Raw genomic sequence first — 16,740 nt, forward strand, 5'->3', positions numbered from 1 at the left:
TTCAGTAACAAAATATCTGGTAGTATATAGCTGCAGATTCCTACCTTAGAATTCCTTGGCGTTAGCTTCGTATTCAGAATCTTTCTGCTGAGCAGTACCCTGTGTGCGCTGGCAGGTGGTGTCATTAGGATCTGCCTGCATCATCCAGCTCCGAGTGGCGTCATCAGCGTCATTGGAGCAGTCTGTGACGTCACGGTCTTCTATATATGCACCACTCCGGTGCACAAACGTCAGTTCTTTTCCACAACTTTCCACGCGAGAAGCGCAGAGTAATGGAAGAACCAACTTTTTTCTGATTGTCTGTGCAAAATGACATCCCCTGGAAGAAGGGTAACAATTGGTAAGTAACTTGTTCATCTGCTAGAGACTTCTAGCTGCAGATTTCTTCTCTTAGAATAGATACCCAAGCGGTAACCTCCTGGCGCTGGGCTGCGAACATATACTTTACACAAGGAAGTCCTGTGGGACAGAGCGAGCAAAGTGCCTATCTCTCCTCACCTGGCTAGCCAGGCAGTAGTGCCTTGCGAACATGTGCAAGGAAGCCCACGTTGCCGCTTGGCAGATGTCTAGAACCAGCATGCCTCGAGCTAACGCCGTGGTAGCAGCTTTCCCCCTTGTAGAGTGAGCTCTCAAGCCCTCAGGAGGCTGCTTCTTAGCCAATGCTTTTAATACAGAGAACGACCTAGCTCTAAATGGTTTGTTTCTGGACTGCCTGACCCTTCTTTGCTTCAACGTACTCCACAAAGAGTTGGTCATCCACCCGGAACCCTTTTGTGGACCCAAAAAGAACGACAACGCTCTTTTTGGGTTCAGACGGCGGAGACGGTCCTCTTCTTTAGAGGGATGCATGGAGCAAAGAAGGTGGGCAGGGTGATGTTCTGACCCAGATGGAAAGGGGTCACCACGTTGGGGAGGAAAGAGGCACGAGTTCTGAGGACTACCTTATCAGGATATATTGTGAGATACGGCGGTTTGATGATAAAGCCTGCATCTCACTTACTCGCCTGACAGATGTGATTGCCCCTAATAAGGCTGTTTTGATAGTGAGCAGTCGGAGATGACAATTATTTAAAGGCTCAAAAGGAGCACACATAAGAAAAGTGAGCACCAGATTAAGGTTCCACTGGGGCATAACAAAAGGTGTAGGTGGAAACATATTTACAAGCCCTTTTAAGAATCTCTGTACAATAGGAGACTTAAACAAAGACTGTTGATCAGGCAATCATAGAAAAGCCGATAAGGCAGAAAGATATCCCTTAAGAGTCCCTAAGGCGGAACCCTATTGGGCAAGTGTCAGAATGAAAAGAAGGATATTAGAAAGAGAAGACGAAAGAGGATCAGTAAACCTCTCTGTACAATATAATACAAAACGCTTCCAACGGCAGGCGTGAACTGTCTCGGTAGAGGGACGCCTGGCTGCCAGAAAGACATTATAGACTTCGGGAGAGAGGTCATAAACCATCAACTGCAGCTGCTCAATCTCCATGCATGAAGCTGTAGAGTTGACAGGTTTGGGTGGCGAACTTTCCCCTGCTGCTGCAACAGAAGATCCTCCCGAAGAGGCAACCTGATTGGAGGATTGATGCTCATTTTGAGAAGCTCTGGATACCAGACGCTTTGTGCCCAATCCAGAGCAACAAGGATTACTTGGGCCGGTTGTTCTTGATTTTCTTGAGAACTCTGGGCAGAAGTGAAATGGACGGAAAAGTGTACAGGAGGCCTGAACTCCACTCGCGATGGAAAGCGTCACCCAACGATAGCCGCCTTGGAAACTCCAATGCACAATACTGCTGACATTGCGCGTTATCTTCGGAGGAGAACAGATCTAACCAAGGCTCTCCCCAATGCTGAAAGAGTCCTTGCGCCACCTCCGAATGGAGACACCATTCTTGATCCGCTAAGCATTGATGGCTGAGTTTGTCTGCTCTGGCGTTCAGAGAACCTGCCAGGTGTTGACCCACCAGGGTTATAACCTGGTGTTCCAGCCATGTCCAGAGACAGAGAGCCTCTTGACTAAGGGTACACGACTCCACACCACCCTGCTTGTTGCTGTACCACATATCGCAGTAGTGTTGTCCATGAACCCCTGCACTACCTTCCCTTTCACAACAGGAAGAAATGCCTTTAATGCTAGCTGGATCATCCAGAGCTCAAATAAGTTGATATGAAGCCCGGATTCTGCCAGAGACCAGAGGCCCCTGATCTTAGCCTCTCCCAGATGGCCGCCCCATCCCAGAAGTGACGCATCTATCACTACCGTAAGATCTGGTATGGGAAGAGAGAGGAGTCTGCCTTTGACCCAATCGCAGTTCATCAACCACCACTGCAGACCCTTTGCAGTTCCCTCCGAGATCTGAAGCATGTTGGTAAGATTTCCCTGATGTTGTGTCCATTGGAACTTCAGGTCCCACTGCAGAGCCCTCCCCTCATATGCCATCCGGCATGTTTTACTAATAGGATATAGGAAGCCATGAGTCCTAACAGCCTCAGAGTCTGTCTCACCAAAATCCAGGATAGAGGCCGAAACATTGGTATCATAATCCTAGGACTCGCTGCTCGGGAGGATAAACCCGAAACTGCACTGTATCCAGAACAGCCCCAATGAAAGGGAACTTCTGAGAGGGAGTCAAGGGCTACTTCGGCATGTTGATAGTGAACCCAAGTGAATGCAGGAGGTCCGTCGTAGTCTGAAGGTGGGTGTCGAGAGCCTGGGGTGTCGGGCCTTCAACAGCCAGTTGTCGAGGTATGGGAAGACTGAAATCCCTAGCCTGCGCAAATGAGCTGCCACCACTGCCATCACCTTGGTGAACACCTGAGGGGCACTGGTGAGTCCAAAAGGGAGCAGGGTAAACTGAAATTGCTCATGGCCCACCTTGAACCACAGTAACACCTGTGGATGGGCAGGATGGGGATGTGAAAATACGCATCCTGCAAGTCCAGCGCTACAATCCAGTCTCCTTGGCCTAGGGCAGACAAGACCTGAGCAACAGTGAGCATCTTGAATTTCTCCTTTTTATGGAAGAGATTGATGTCCCTGAAATCCATGATAGGCCGAAGACCCTTGTTCTTTTTGGGAATCAGAAAGTAGTGGATTAACAACCACTGCCTACTTCTGACATCAGGACCCTTTCGATGGCTTCCTTGGCCAAGAGAGCCGTAACTTCCTCGCGGAGTAAGACCAAATGATCCTCCATCAGCCGCTCTTTTATCGGAGGGATAGAGGCCGGGAGTGACTAGAACGGGAGGGAATAGCCCTTCTGTATGATCTGCAAGACACATTTGTCTGATGTTATGGACCGCCAGTGAGGGAGAGGAAACTGAATCCTCCCTCAAACTGGACAGACATGGTCTTGCAGAATCATTCTAGGAGGGCTTGGGTGCTGTGGAAGAAGAGGACTGGGTGGTGACCGACCTCTGGCTAGACCCTCTGGGTCGGACGGTACTATGACCTCGTCCTCGCACGGTATGGTGTGAAGCCGGAGGACGGTGGCTAACCTGTGGCTGGCGTGGTACCACACCCCTTCCAAAGCCTTGAAAGGGGCGATAGACAGACTGCTGGCGAGCCGACGCTGAAAGGCCCATGGATCTGGCCGTAGCTCGAGAATCCTTGAACCTCTCAAGTGCAGAGTCTGCCTTCTCACCAAAAAGGTGAGGGCCATTGAAAGGCATGTCCATCAACCTCGACTGGACATCTCCCAAAAAGCCAGTGCTACAGAGCCAGGCGTGGCGTCGGAGGGCCACCGTCAACAAAATTGCTCTGCCCAGAGAGTCGGTCAGGTCCAAGCCACACCCAATGGTAAACTTGGCTGCATCTCTCCCATCCTTCACAGTTTTGGTGAGTGCCCGTACGCTCTCCGGGACCTGGGGCCGCACTTGTGCCACCGTATGCCATAAAGTATGGGACAAAAGTCCCAATAGGCAAGAGGTGTTTATCGACCTCAATGCCAGGCTAGAGGAAGAAAACATTTTCTTTCCAAATTGGTCCAGCCTCCAGGGAAGCGGGGAGGGGAAGGGAAGGCACCACAGGAATTGGAGGCTTGGACCATCAAGCTCTCTGGGGTGGGGTGTTGGGTGAGGAAACTAGGGTCGTTTGGAGCTGGTCTATGGCGGCAGCCGATTGCCCTATTCACAGGAGCCCCTGGGCTGGGTTTGGACCATGTTCCCAGAAGGACATCTGTGAGGGGTTCATTGAAGGGTAACCGCGGCTCTGATGTAGCAACCCCCGGCTGAAGTACCTCCGTCAGGAGATTAGTCCTGACTAGCACCGTAGGCAAGTCTAGGTCAAAGACCTCAACTGCCCTACGCACCACCATGGCATAAGATGCCCCCTCCTCCGTAGCCACAGGGGGGGAGGAGAGAGCATGCCTGCATCTGGAGAAGTAGGCAGTCCTCTGGCTTCCCCTAGATCCTCATACCAGTCCTGTTCATGCTCCAATCCATATTTTAAAGGGTCCTCAGACCTCTCCCACTCCTCTCCTGTGCCTGGCTGTTCTGAATAAGCCTCAGGCACTGATCTGGGCCTAATCGGCGCCGAAGTTGGAATAGGCGTCTTACGATGTCGTTCAGGCTCAGGATCATCCGGAACGAGGATGGGGCTACCACCACCAGTGGGTGCCGGTGGTGGAGGGAGTCTTGACATAAGAGGAGGTCGACTGTGAGAACCCGGGGATTCCCAGCGGTGCTGGCACTGATTCCGATGGGGCCCCTGCTGACCCCACGGGGCCCAAAGACCCACCCAAGGGTGCAGCCCGCTCAAACACAAGGCGCATAGCCTTGTAACATTCTTTAATTTGAGCAGGGGGTGCTCCGGTTCCCGGAAAGGGGGGAAGACGCGGAGTCGGCCTGTGCTTAGAACGTTGTTCCCTAGAACGGGTGTGGCAAAGTCGAAGTCCGCTTGGACTTCTTCTACTTTTTGTGCCTCTTACCTGACCCTGAAGACCTAGAATGCAAGGAAGATGACTTGGGGCTCCTGGAGTGGTGGCGCAACCTCCTTCTAGAGCGGGACCGTGACCTCCTCGGAGTCGTTCTAACCGAAGACAGCTGTTAGGTCGCTAGAAGTTTGAGAGATCTCTCTCTCTCAAGGCCTTCGGAGTGAGGAAATTCGATTTTTAATACGATCGTATCGACCCGCCATTTTGTGGCCCGCCGCCATTTTATGTTGCCTTCACTCAGGCAGCACAGCGAACGAAGTCCATTCTGCCTTTTCTGCTTATTCTGCAACATGGTGTTCAAAACAGCCTTCTGCCTCTATCTTTACAAGGCTGGTATTAAGGTCTGACCGAGTACACTAATCCCTGTCTGGTTTTCTAATCCTTGTTTCAACTATCTGTAGGCTCACACTATTCTCCGCCGATCTTATCTTATCGTCTGGCCTTCGCTGTCCTTTGCTAGTATTCTCTCATTTCACAACTGTCCTCCAAACGCACACAAACTTATCACACCACATGCAACTTCGTTGTGGATCGGTTAATGAATTAGTTCAAGGGAGGGGTGACAAACACAGCTGGAGGGGAGGCAACCTTAAGTCACTTGATACTTTGTTTTCCAATTCCTTCTATTGGTGCTGTCTTGTTTTCCGACATTTCTATTGGCTCTGTTCTATCTTTACATTATTCTTACTGGCTCCTTTCCATGTGTTCTGGGAGTGTATGTAGTTAATAAATGGTTTTTATACGGTATATAAGATTGTGCGCCACAAAGTAAAGTGGCAGTCTCCTGAGAACATACCTTGTGTACTTCTTGGACAACTGTACTAGCTGCAGCTAATAAAATCTGATCTTTTACGCCTGACAGAGTGTCCCGTGTCTCTGTTAGTTGAGGCAGGTGAATCCAAGGAGATTTCAGGCGTACCCTGCGCCGCCAGGCCCATAAGGTTCTGGTTCTTCAACTGGCGCCCAACGTGGGGCGGCGTCAGAGGTACCGGTTCTGCCTGAAGGTCGTGAGGAACCCCGCAGGAAAATTCTGGAGGAATCGCGAGCCACGTCAAGCGACCCCTGTATGTCGAAGTGGTCCGAAGGTCTTTTTCAGCGCGGTTACTCCTTCCTGACGGCTACTGACGACTGCTGCCCTGACTGCCGCCCTGCCTTGGCCCTTTCTTTGATGATGTATGGTAAAGCGAGACGATAGACGGGCCTCTGTTGGTGTAAGAAGACATCCTTAGTTAAGTATTTGGTGGGTCGCGCCCACAAATTTTGGTCTTTGTTTTGTCCTTAGGTCCTTAGATTTGGCCATTGCAGTGGCCAAAGCCGAGGGGTAAGTGCATTTGTGCTGTGTAAACTGAAAGTTTTACCCCCTTGATGTTTGTGAACAGCCAGTAAAAATCGTGAGATGTCTGGTCTGACTAAGTTTGGAAAACTTTGTTGCTTTGGTTGTAATAGGGACTCCCAGCTTGAGGACTCCTGTCCGATTCCTTCGGTTGGAACTCCCACATATGAGCTCTATTCTAAACATGGTGTTGGTCCTATTGCCTTTAATAAGACATGGACCCGATATACAAAGAAAGATGGTGTTTTAAAATGGCCAGAAAATGGTAGTTTCGAAACTGATGTGCTAGATAATTTAGAAGCAACGTTATTTAAAAGAAAAGCCCGGCCGGCAATGTTTGACTCTTTTCGCCTTTGGCGTAAGGAAGCCAAACAGAGAGAAATTAAACAAGCGAAACGAGATAGGAAAACACAGGGAATGACGATTATACAGGCTGCTCAGCAATTCAAAGATGATGAAATAGATAATGCAATGGAAATTTCAGACAGACAGCATCGAATGGCAATAGATAAATGCTATCCGACGTTGCCTATCTCTTCCCTTGATAAAAGAAAAGATTTTGAGGAAGATTCCTTAATGTCTCACTTATTGAAATTGCCTCCGCCCTATGTACAAGGTGCTAATGCACCCCCGATGTTACAGCCTGTTCAGCCGCCAGTTGTGCTTCCGCCTGCTCCAGCTTTTCCACAATTGCCTCCTCAAGTATTGCCTATGCCAGCTTTGCCTTTAACTCCTTTGCCTTCTGCTCCTTTGGCAATTCCTAATGCTCCTTTAGTTAAATCACCTAATACCTTGTCCCCTATCCTTATGTCAAATTCTCCATCTATGCGTAAGCGATTTGCAGATACTGTCTCTGGTCTCTTATCACCTTTCTTTGAAGCTTTAAATGTGTCTCCAGCTTTTTCTCGAAGACAGTCTTGTAGTCAATTCCCAGACTCCGAAGAGCGAGAAAAATTGGACTCACTTGCTTGTAGATGGATCAAGAAGGGTCCCCAATATAGTACGTCTGATATTATGTCCACCTTTCTGCAATGGAATGCACCTACGCAGAGATATGTTTTTAAAGTTATGTGCGATACTCTCGCTAAAGAATGGGAGGATATGAATTTGGGTTCGGTCCCACAGGATCTGTTAGATGTTCAGGCTGACTTTGACAAAGGACTTATTGTGGGTCCTAAGGTTGAAAACGCTGTCAGAACACTTATTTCTTTCAGATCCCTATTGTTCTCACAGACTTTTCCTGATTCTGATCCTTCAGTTAGGACAGCACTGAAAAACTATCCCATGAGAGAGGTTTCTCCAATATGGAAGGAAGAAGTTGCAGCAGCAGGTGCTAATCCAGCTATTCCTGCGCATTTTCAGCGCATATGGATACATGTCCCCTGGAAAAGGTCTGAAGTTTTAGCACTTAAACAGTCACTACCAGATTCACGCAAAAATCCTGCTGGTTACTATAAAGAGTTGTCGCAAACAGTTGATGCATGTACTATGAATCTAGCAGATATTGACATGTTGATGGGAAATGTAGTTCCACAGACAATATGGGCTAAAATTCGTAGAGAGGATCACGCTCAAGAATTAGGCGGCGATTGGAACGCTATTATTGCCGCAGATAGAGGTCAAGTAGGTGGTGCAAAGCCCGACGCTTTGATCTCAGAACTCCCTGGTAGGATTATTACATTAATGAAAACAATGATGCCTGCTTTGAGAGTTAATTGGGATAAGCTAGCAGCATGTAAACAAAAGAAAGATGAAAGTGTTTCCGATTTCTTTACCCGATTCGAGGAGACATTCATTGATCACAGTGGTCAAGATATGGCTACAGAAGGGGGACAGCGATTATTTGTGGATAAGTTCGTATATAACTTGCTTCCTGAACTATCACACAAGCTAAAAGACTCCGAGAGTTCATGGGCAGTTTCTTCTTCCGCCCAGATATTGGCTACTGCACAATATTATGAAAATAGAGACAAAGAAGAAAGGGAAAAACAAGAGAAAAAGACGAAAGAATTAAAAACTAAAGTTCTCTTGCAACAGGCTTATCCTCCTCGTTATGTTCAGCCTCAGTTTCAACAGCCTCCGCAGTTTCAGAGGTTGTATCAAAAGCCTGAACCATTCATTCCAAGACCTTTGCTAGGTCCCAATCAATGTGCTTATTGTAGGGAGGAAGGTCATTTTAAGAACAATTGTCCGGCATTGTTGCAGCGTAATGGAGCAACATCTGCTCCACGAGGTCGTGGTGGTCTTCAGTCAGCAAATAGAGGTAGAGGTCGAGGTGTGTTAACCCAAGGGCAGCGTTCTTTTGTTCCTCCAAATTCCGGAAATTACTTTGATCAGCAAAATGTTAGGTCTACACAGTATTACAGTGAGGATCAGTATATTGAAGGAGGGAATGAAAGTCTTCATTTTGAATAGGACAGCCATGGACAAAGTAAGGGGGTTACGTCAATTCCAGTGGATCAGAATGGACCTTATGTTAATGTCACTACAATGGGTGTTTCAGAGCCATTTCTTTTAGATACTGGTGCCATGAGAAGTTCTATCATTCATTCTAAACTCCCTGGCGCACCTTTGTCTGGCTTAACGAATGTATCTGTAGGATTTTCTGGCGCCCCTGTTCGCAATCCAGTTTCTTGCCCTTTGCCTGTTTCAATAGGCCCTTATGATTTAGAAGCTCCGCTTCTTCTGACGAATGGTTGTGGTGAAAATCTGTTGGGTTTAGATCTATTAAAAAGAATGCATGCTACGATATATTGTTCACCTTCTGGTGTATACCTCACTCTAGGACAGAAAATGACTAGTCCAATGTACTTATCAAAAGATCAATTCCCACCTGAATTGCTTTCTCTTCCCGAAACGCTTTGTGCTACGGGTCCGAATGACGTTGGTTGTCTTGAGATCCCACCTTATGTTGTTACTCTTAAGCCCAATGCTGAAATGCCACGTATTCCGCAATACAGAATCTCTACTGAAGGTGAGAAAGCACTTCTGGAAATTGTCCATGATTTGATTCAGAAGGGTGTGGTTGAGGAAACGAGAGGAAATACATGTAACAGTCCTGTTCTTCTGGTTCTTAAACGCAGTGATCCTTCTCAGCCTCCTGTTTATCATTTTGTAATTGATCTTCGGGAGGTAAACAAGATTGTCGTACCGCAGTTTCCTGTAGTCCCAGATATCACTGCTCTGTTGACGATGATACCTTCTACAGCGACTTGGTTTTCAGTTATTGATCTAAAGAATGCTTTCTTTAGTATTCCCATCGCCGAAGAGAGTAGAGATATTTTTGGTTTTTCCCTCGGAGGCCGAAGCTTCCGGTTTAAACGCGCACCTCAAGGTTATTGTGAAAGTCCCTCTATTTACAGTCAAGCTCTAAAATGTCATCTTGATGCCTTTTCCTTACCGTCCGGTGCCGCTCTCATTCAGTACATGGATGACTTATTAGTTGCCGCTGATTCAGAGGAGATTTGCAAAAACGTGACCGTTGCACTGTTGCGTCATTTGTTTGATCTGAATCACAAGGTTTCTCCTTCTAAATTACAATATGTCTGTCGCGAGGTGACTTATTTGGGTCATCTCTTGTCAAAGGAGGGACGACGATTGACCCCCGAACGAATTCAGGCAATTGCACAAATGTCAGTGCCATCCACACAAAGAGAGGTACGTGCCTTTTTGGGCATTACTTCTTATTGTAGACAGTGGATTCCGAGTTTCTCTTTATTGGCTAAACCGCTGTTGGCGCTAACTTTAAAAGATACGCCTCAGCCTCTTCCGTGGACTGACGAGTGTCAGAAGAGTTTTACTGATTTGCGTATTGCTTTGTGTTCTGCTCCTGTATTGGGTACTCCTGATTACAGTAAGCCCTTTACGCTCTATGTCCACGAAAGAGAGGGTTGTGCATTGTCAGTCTTAACGCAGCGTTTTGGAGATCAACAGCGACCATGCGCATATTTCTCAGCTACGTTAGATCCAGTAGCTAAAGCATTGCCTAGTTGTCTTAAGGCGACAGCGGCAGCAGCAATTTCTATTCGACAGTCTGCTGGAGTAGTGCTAGATAATACTCTCATTGTTATGGTGCCACATGCAGTGGATACTTTACTAAATAGGGCAAAAACGCAGCATCTTACGAGTGCTCGGTTGTCCGGATATGAGCTGACGCTTTTGGCTAGTCACATACACATCAAACAATGTAATACCCTGAATCCAGCTACTTTGTTGCCTCTTCCAGAAGAGAGAGATGTCTCTGAACAGCATGATTGTTTTCTCCGTACTGAAGAAGAGACTAAGGGTAGAATTGACCTAAAAGACACGCCATTAGTGAATCCAGATGGAACACTATGGGTAGATGGTTCTTGTTTCAAGCTCCCGAATGGAGATACAGTTTCAGCCTACGCTATTACTACTTTGCATACGATTGTGGAGACAGCACGCATTAGACATAATTCAGCTCAGGCAGCTGAATTGATAGCCTTAACTAGAGCGTGTGTGTTATCCAAAGGAAAAAGAGTAAACGTGTACACTGATAGCCAATACGCTTTTGGTGTAGCGTTTAACTTTGGGCGCTTATGGAAGGAAAGAGGATTCTTTACTTCCCATGGTACTAAGATACAACATGGTCAATTAGTGACTGAACTTCTTGAGTCACTTACAATGCCTACTCAGATAGCGATCGTGAAGTGTAGTGCACACAAAAAGATTGCGGACGATGTTGGTCGAGGAAATGCATTTGCAGATGAGGTAGCGAAAAAGACAGCCAGAGACAACACAAGTCGAATGTATGTTGCAGGTCTCGCAAACTGCGTAAGAGAAAAGGGAATGTGTGAAGATACAGTAGAGAGTGTGAAATCAATTCAAGGAGAGGCTACGGAGAATGAGTTGAGAAAGTGGAAGGAAAGTACAGGAATGTTAGATGAGATGGGATGTTGGGTTGAATTATCAGAACATCAACGTTGGCTGTTACCAGATGCTTATGTACTACCTGTAGTTACTATGGCACATGGTCCAGCTCACCTAAGTGCAAAAGGAATATGTAAACTTCTGGCTCCAGTGTGGCAAAATGAGGGGATCCCAAAGTGTGCAAATAATGTAGTAAAACATTGTATTGTTTGCTTGATGTACAATCCGGGAAAGGGAACCCCAACTCCAGCAGGTCATTTTGCTCCTCCAACATATCCATTTGAGGTGTTGCAGATCGATTATATTCACATGGAACGATGCAACAACCTCAAATATGTTCTGGTGGTAGTATGTGCTTTTTCTAGATGGGTAGAAGCCTACCCTCTGAAGGACAATACTGCTTTATCAACTGCCAAAATACTTTTGAAAGAATTCTTCCCTAGGTTTGGTTTGCCGCGCATTGTCTGGAGTGACAATGGGAGCGAATTTGTGGGTCAAGTCATGCAAAAAGTTTGTGCAGGTCTTGGCATAAAACAGAAGTTCCACGCGGCGAATCACCCACAGTCGGCTGGTTTAGTAGAATGCTACAATGGAACCTTGAAGCTTAAAATTGCTAAGGTGCAAGCTAGCACAGGACTTAATTGGTCTGATGCTTTACCATTGGCTCTTCTGTCCACCAGAACAGCAGTACACTCTCGTTTGGGGCTTAGCCCTTACAAAGTGATATTTGGTCGCCCAGCTAATGTATGGGGAGTTCCTCGCCCTAAGAAATACTCAGACTTGCCATACCCGATGTTGATTGACTACTTGCATGACCTTACAACTAAATTGCGTGTTCTTCATCAACAGGTTCAGAGTGCTCTACCAGAGGCTTCCACAGACCCAGGTCATTCCATCCGACCAGGTGACTGGGTCTGCACGAAAAATTTCCAACGACAGAGAAATTTGGAGCCCAGATGGAGAGAGCCACGCCTGGTTCTTTTGACCACAAGAACAGCAGTTAAAGTTGAAGGAAAGAAAAACTGGGTGCATGCCGTGCACTGCAAGAAAGTGCCTTTGCCCTTGCCTTTCGATCAGTGGGTCCGTACAGGCATCAGTGACTCTGAAAGTGAGAAAGTTCCGCAATTTGTACCATTCAGTGATGCGCGTCTAATTGGAACACTTTCTGAGAAAGAGGACGACGACATCCTTCAAGAAGCAATACCATCGCATCGTCGCTTGAACACGACAAATCCAGGAACATTGTTTCAAAACCAGACTGCCTCTGGACAGGAACGCTATAATTTGAGACCAAGACCAAAGAACTTGTAAATTTCTCTCCTATGTAGTACTCTATCCCGGTTGCAGGGTCACGGTAGGAGTCTTAGTTACGACCTGAGTAAGTGGCAATAGGCCTGCAGGACCTCACAGTGTCATAGGACGGTAGATAATCGTGACTACAGTGATTGAGGAAGATTGCCGTGAGCATCCACTTAGAAAGATGGAGGCTACATTAGATAAAAGAGAAAGTAAAAATGTAAAGAATAATTGTAAAGAAATATGTAGTCGTTGTAGTATTGCTCTATGCGTCATTATATTGTCGTGTATTCTTTTGGCATCTGTAAACTGGATCATTATTACTCTGCAGCAAAAAGTTGTCTCTTCTCCTACCTCTACATCTTCTTCTACTATCTCTCCGCACCTATTTCACACTCTTCCCCAGCATGAACTCATCAGAAGAACTGAATACTTTAACAATTCCTTCGTCCAGTTGTTACATCAACATCAGTTAGTGATCAATACAACTGACTGTTGGGTGTGTGGACTCATACCACATACGGTAGAAAAAGGAATGCCATATTTAGTTCTTCCATTCTCCTATGAAGGTTCCGCTTGGGCTTATTTTGTCATTTTCAATAATGCATATCAAAGTAAAATTAAACAACCTGTCAGTTCACATAGTGTTGGTTCAAATTTCAGTCATAGTTTATTGATAAAGGGAATGGTAGCTATGGCTAAAATCATGGAAAAAAGTGAAGCTTCCATAGATGAAAGAAAAGCATATACCAATTGGAACATAACTAATTACATTTCCAGCCTCAATGATAAGGTTAAGCAAGGAAAATCTCCTCCGATACGGGTCATACCCCAACAAGGAAATTTCTGTCTGCAAATAAATGGTAGAACTCCAAACACCAGACAAAGAGAAAGTTTATGTTCCCATACATATGTTTATTCAGCCCTGAATTCACTGCCGTTAGTACCATCTCAAGGTACATACTTCGTTTGCCACGATAGGGCTTATACATGGTTGCCAGCTGATTTCTCTGGTACTTGTTATATAGCCTTTCTTCTTCCCCCTACATACACCGCTCCTGCGAACCATCATAAAAATAGATATGGCAGAGGGATTGTGGATTCGAAAGACACAGCAGGACAAGAGGGAGGAGATTTCCTCAAAGGATTTCTTCCCTTCTGGGGTCCAATGGCCAACAGCAGAAATATAAGGCAATTGGTTCGTGTCGTAGAAACCACCATAGACATCACTGTAGGAGCTTTAAGTAACATTACAGCTGAACTACAGGCTGATCGTCTTATGACCTTGCAGAACCGTGTTGCCTTAGACTTTGTTCTTGCGGACCGTGGTGGAGTATGCAAATTGATCGGATCAAGTTGCTGTATTTTCATACCTAATGACGCTCCGACAGTATACCAAGCTATCTCTAAGTTACACATAATCTCCGAGTCGATTCATCAGGACGAAGGAGATTGGTCCTTTTCAGAGTGGTTTTGGGGATTACTGTCCAAATGGGGTTGGAAGGTATTGACATTCTTTGGAGTAATTTTAGCTTTTATATTCTCTTGTTGTCTTTGTATGCACTGCGGTCCTGCCATCTGCAACCTATGTGCTACTGCATGTATTCCCAAACCCAAGTCACAAAGAGCAGAGAATATCAAAATGATGGTACAGCAACAGCTTGATGACCTCATGGCCATAGACATCGACTCAGATTAACATGAGTTTGTGTATCTTGCCTGAGTTCTGGCAAAAGGAGGGTCTGAGGAAATTCGATTTTTAATACGATCGTATCGACCCGCCATTTTGTGGCCCGCCGCCATTTTATGTTGCCTTCACTCAGGCAGCACAGCGAACGAAGTCCATTCTGCCTTTTCTGCTTATTCTGCAACATGGTGTTCAAAACAGCCTTCTGCCTCTATCTTTACAAGGCTGGTATTAAGGTCTGACCGAGTACACTAATCCCTGTCTGGTTTTCTAATCCTTGTTTCAACTATCTGTAGGCTCACACTATTCTCCGCCGATCTTATCTTATCGTCTGGCCTTCGCTGTCCTTTGCTAGTATTCTCTCATTTCACAACTGTCCTCCAAACGCACACAAACTTATCACACCACATGCAACTTCGTTGTGGATCGGTTAATGAATTAGTTCAAGGGAGGGGTGACAAACACAGCTGGAGGGGAGGCAACCTTAAGTCACTTGATACTTTGTTTTCCAATTCCTTCTATTGGTGCTGTCTTGTTTTCCGACATTTCTATTGGCTCTGTTCTATCTTTACATTATTCTTACTGGCTCCTTTCCATGTGTTCTGGGAGTGTATGTAGTTAATAAATGGTTTTTATACGGTATATAAGATTGTGCGCCACAAAGTAAAGTGGCAGTCTCCTGAGAACATACCTTGTGTACTTCTTGGACAACTGTACTAGCTGCAGCTAATAAAATCTGATCTTTTACGCCTGACAGAGTGTCCCGTGTCTCTGTTAGTTGAGGCAGGTGAATCCAAGGAGATTTCAGGCGTACCCTGCGCCGCCAGGCCCATAAGGTTCTGGTTCTTCAGGAGCCATGGTCCGACAGTCGGAACACGACTTCGAATCGTGGTCCTTCTCAAGACAAACCTGGTGTGGATCAGTGACCGACATGGTGCGATGACATGCACCACACAGTTTAAATCCAGTCTTTCTCAAAGTCTTTGCACAGACAATTGAAAAAATCCTCAACAAAAAATGTTGAAAAAAGGGTAGCTCTATCTGGACCTGCGCTTAACAGGTGCGGAAAGAAAAGAACTGACTTATGTGCGCCGAGGTGGTGCCTATCCAGAAGACCGTGACGTCACAGGCGGCTCCAACGATGCGGACGATGCCATGCGGAGCCAGACAACGCACGTGGATCTGAATGAGGCCACCTGACGGTGCATGCAGAGAACTGCTCAGCAGAAAATGTCTGAATTTGAAGCTGCCGCTACAGAATTCTAAGGTAAGGAATCTGCAGATAGAAGTCTCTATCAGATAACCATGATTAATAAGAGGAATATTTTAAATAACTCTCTTATCAAAAGGTAAATAATATACTGTGTCTCCTATGGAGCTGCAAATATCAAAAGTTCCCTATAAGGGATACTAAATCTCAAAATTATACCATAAATTAGAACAAAATATCACTGCAGAGGGAGAAACTCCGTACCCCTAAATGAGGGTCTAAAGTTCACAAGCTGAGCAAACTCAACTCAGTATATATATATATATTTATATGGAAAATGTCACTCACCCAGTGTACATCTGTTCGTGGCATGAGACGCTGCAGATTCACATGCTGTGCATATCCCGCCATCTAGTGTTGGGCTCGGAGTGTTACGAGTTGTTTTTCTTCGAAGAAGTCTTTTCGAGTCACGAGATCGAGGGACTCCTCCCATTTCGGCTCCATTGCGATGGACATCGACTCCATCTTAGATTGTTTTCCCCGCAGAGGGTGAGGTAGGAGTTGTGTATATAGTTATAGTGCCCATGCAATGGAGTAAGTATGTATGTACATAATGTGACTAAAAGTGTTATATTTCCAAATTTACAAATGTACAAGTTTAATTTTTAATCAACTTATAACGGCTACAGGCTCCCGGGGAGGTGGGAAGGCGCATGTGAATCTGCATCGGAACATGCCACGAACAGATGTACACTGGGTAAGTGACATTTTCCGTTCGATGGCATGTGTAGCTGCAGATACACATGCTGTGCATAGACTACAAAGCAGTAATCGTCCCAAAAGCGGTGGTCAGCCTGTAGGAGTTGAAGTTGTTTGAAATAATTTTCTTAGTACAGCCTGTCCTACTGTGGCTTGTTGTGTTGCTAACACATCTACACAGAAGTGTTTGGTAAATGTATGAGGTGTGGACCAAGTGGCTGCCTTACAAATCTCTGTCATTGGTATGTTACCTAGAAAGGCCATTGTTGCCCCTTTCTTCCTAGTAGAGTGTGGCTTTGGTGTAATGAGTAATTCTCTTTTATCTTTTAGGTAACAAGTCTGTATGCATTTAACTATCCATCTGGCTATACCTTGTTTTGATATAGGGTTACCAGCATGGGGTGTTTGGAATGCGACGAACAATTGTTTAGTTTTCTGAAATGGTTTTGTTCTGTCTATATAGTACATTAGAGCTCTTTTAATGTCTAATGTATGCAGTGCTCTTTCTGCTACTGAGTCTGGCTGTGGGAAGAAGACTGGAAGTTCCACTGTTTGGTTTAAATGAAACGGTGAAATGACCTTTGGTAGAAATTTTGGATTTGTGCGGAGAACCACTTTATGTTTGTGTACT

The sequence above is a fragment of the Pleurodeles waltl genome, chromosome 6 (assembly GCF_031143425.1).
Source record: "Pleurodeles waltl isolate 20211129_DDA chromosome 6, aPleWal1.hap1.20221129, whole genome shotgun sequence".
Lineage (NCBI taxonomy): Eukaryota > Metazoa > Chordata > Amphibia > Caudata > Salamandridae > Pleurodeles > Pleurodeles waltl.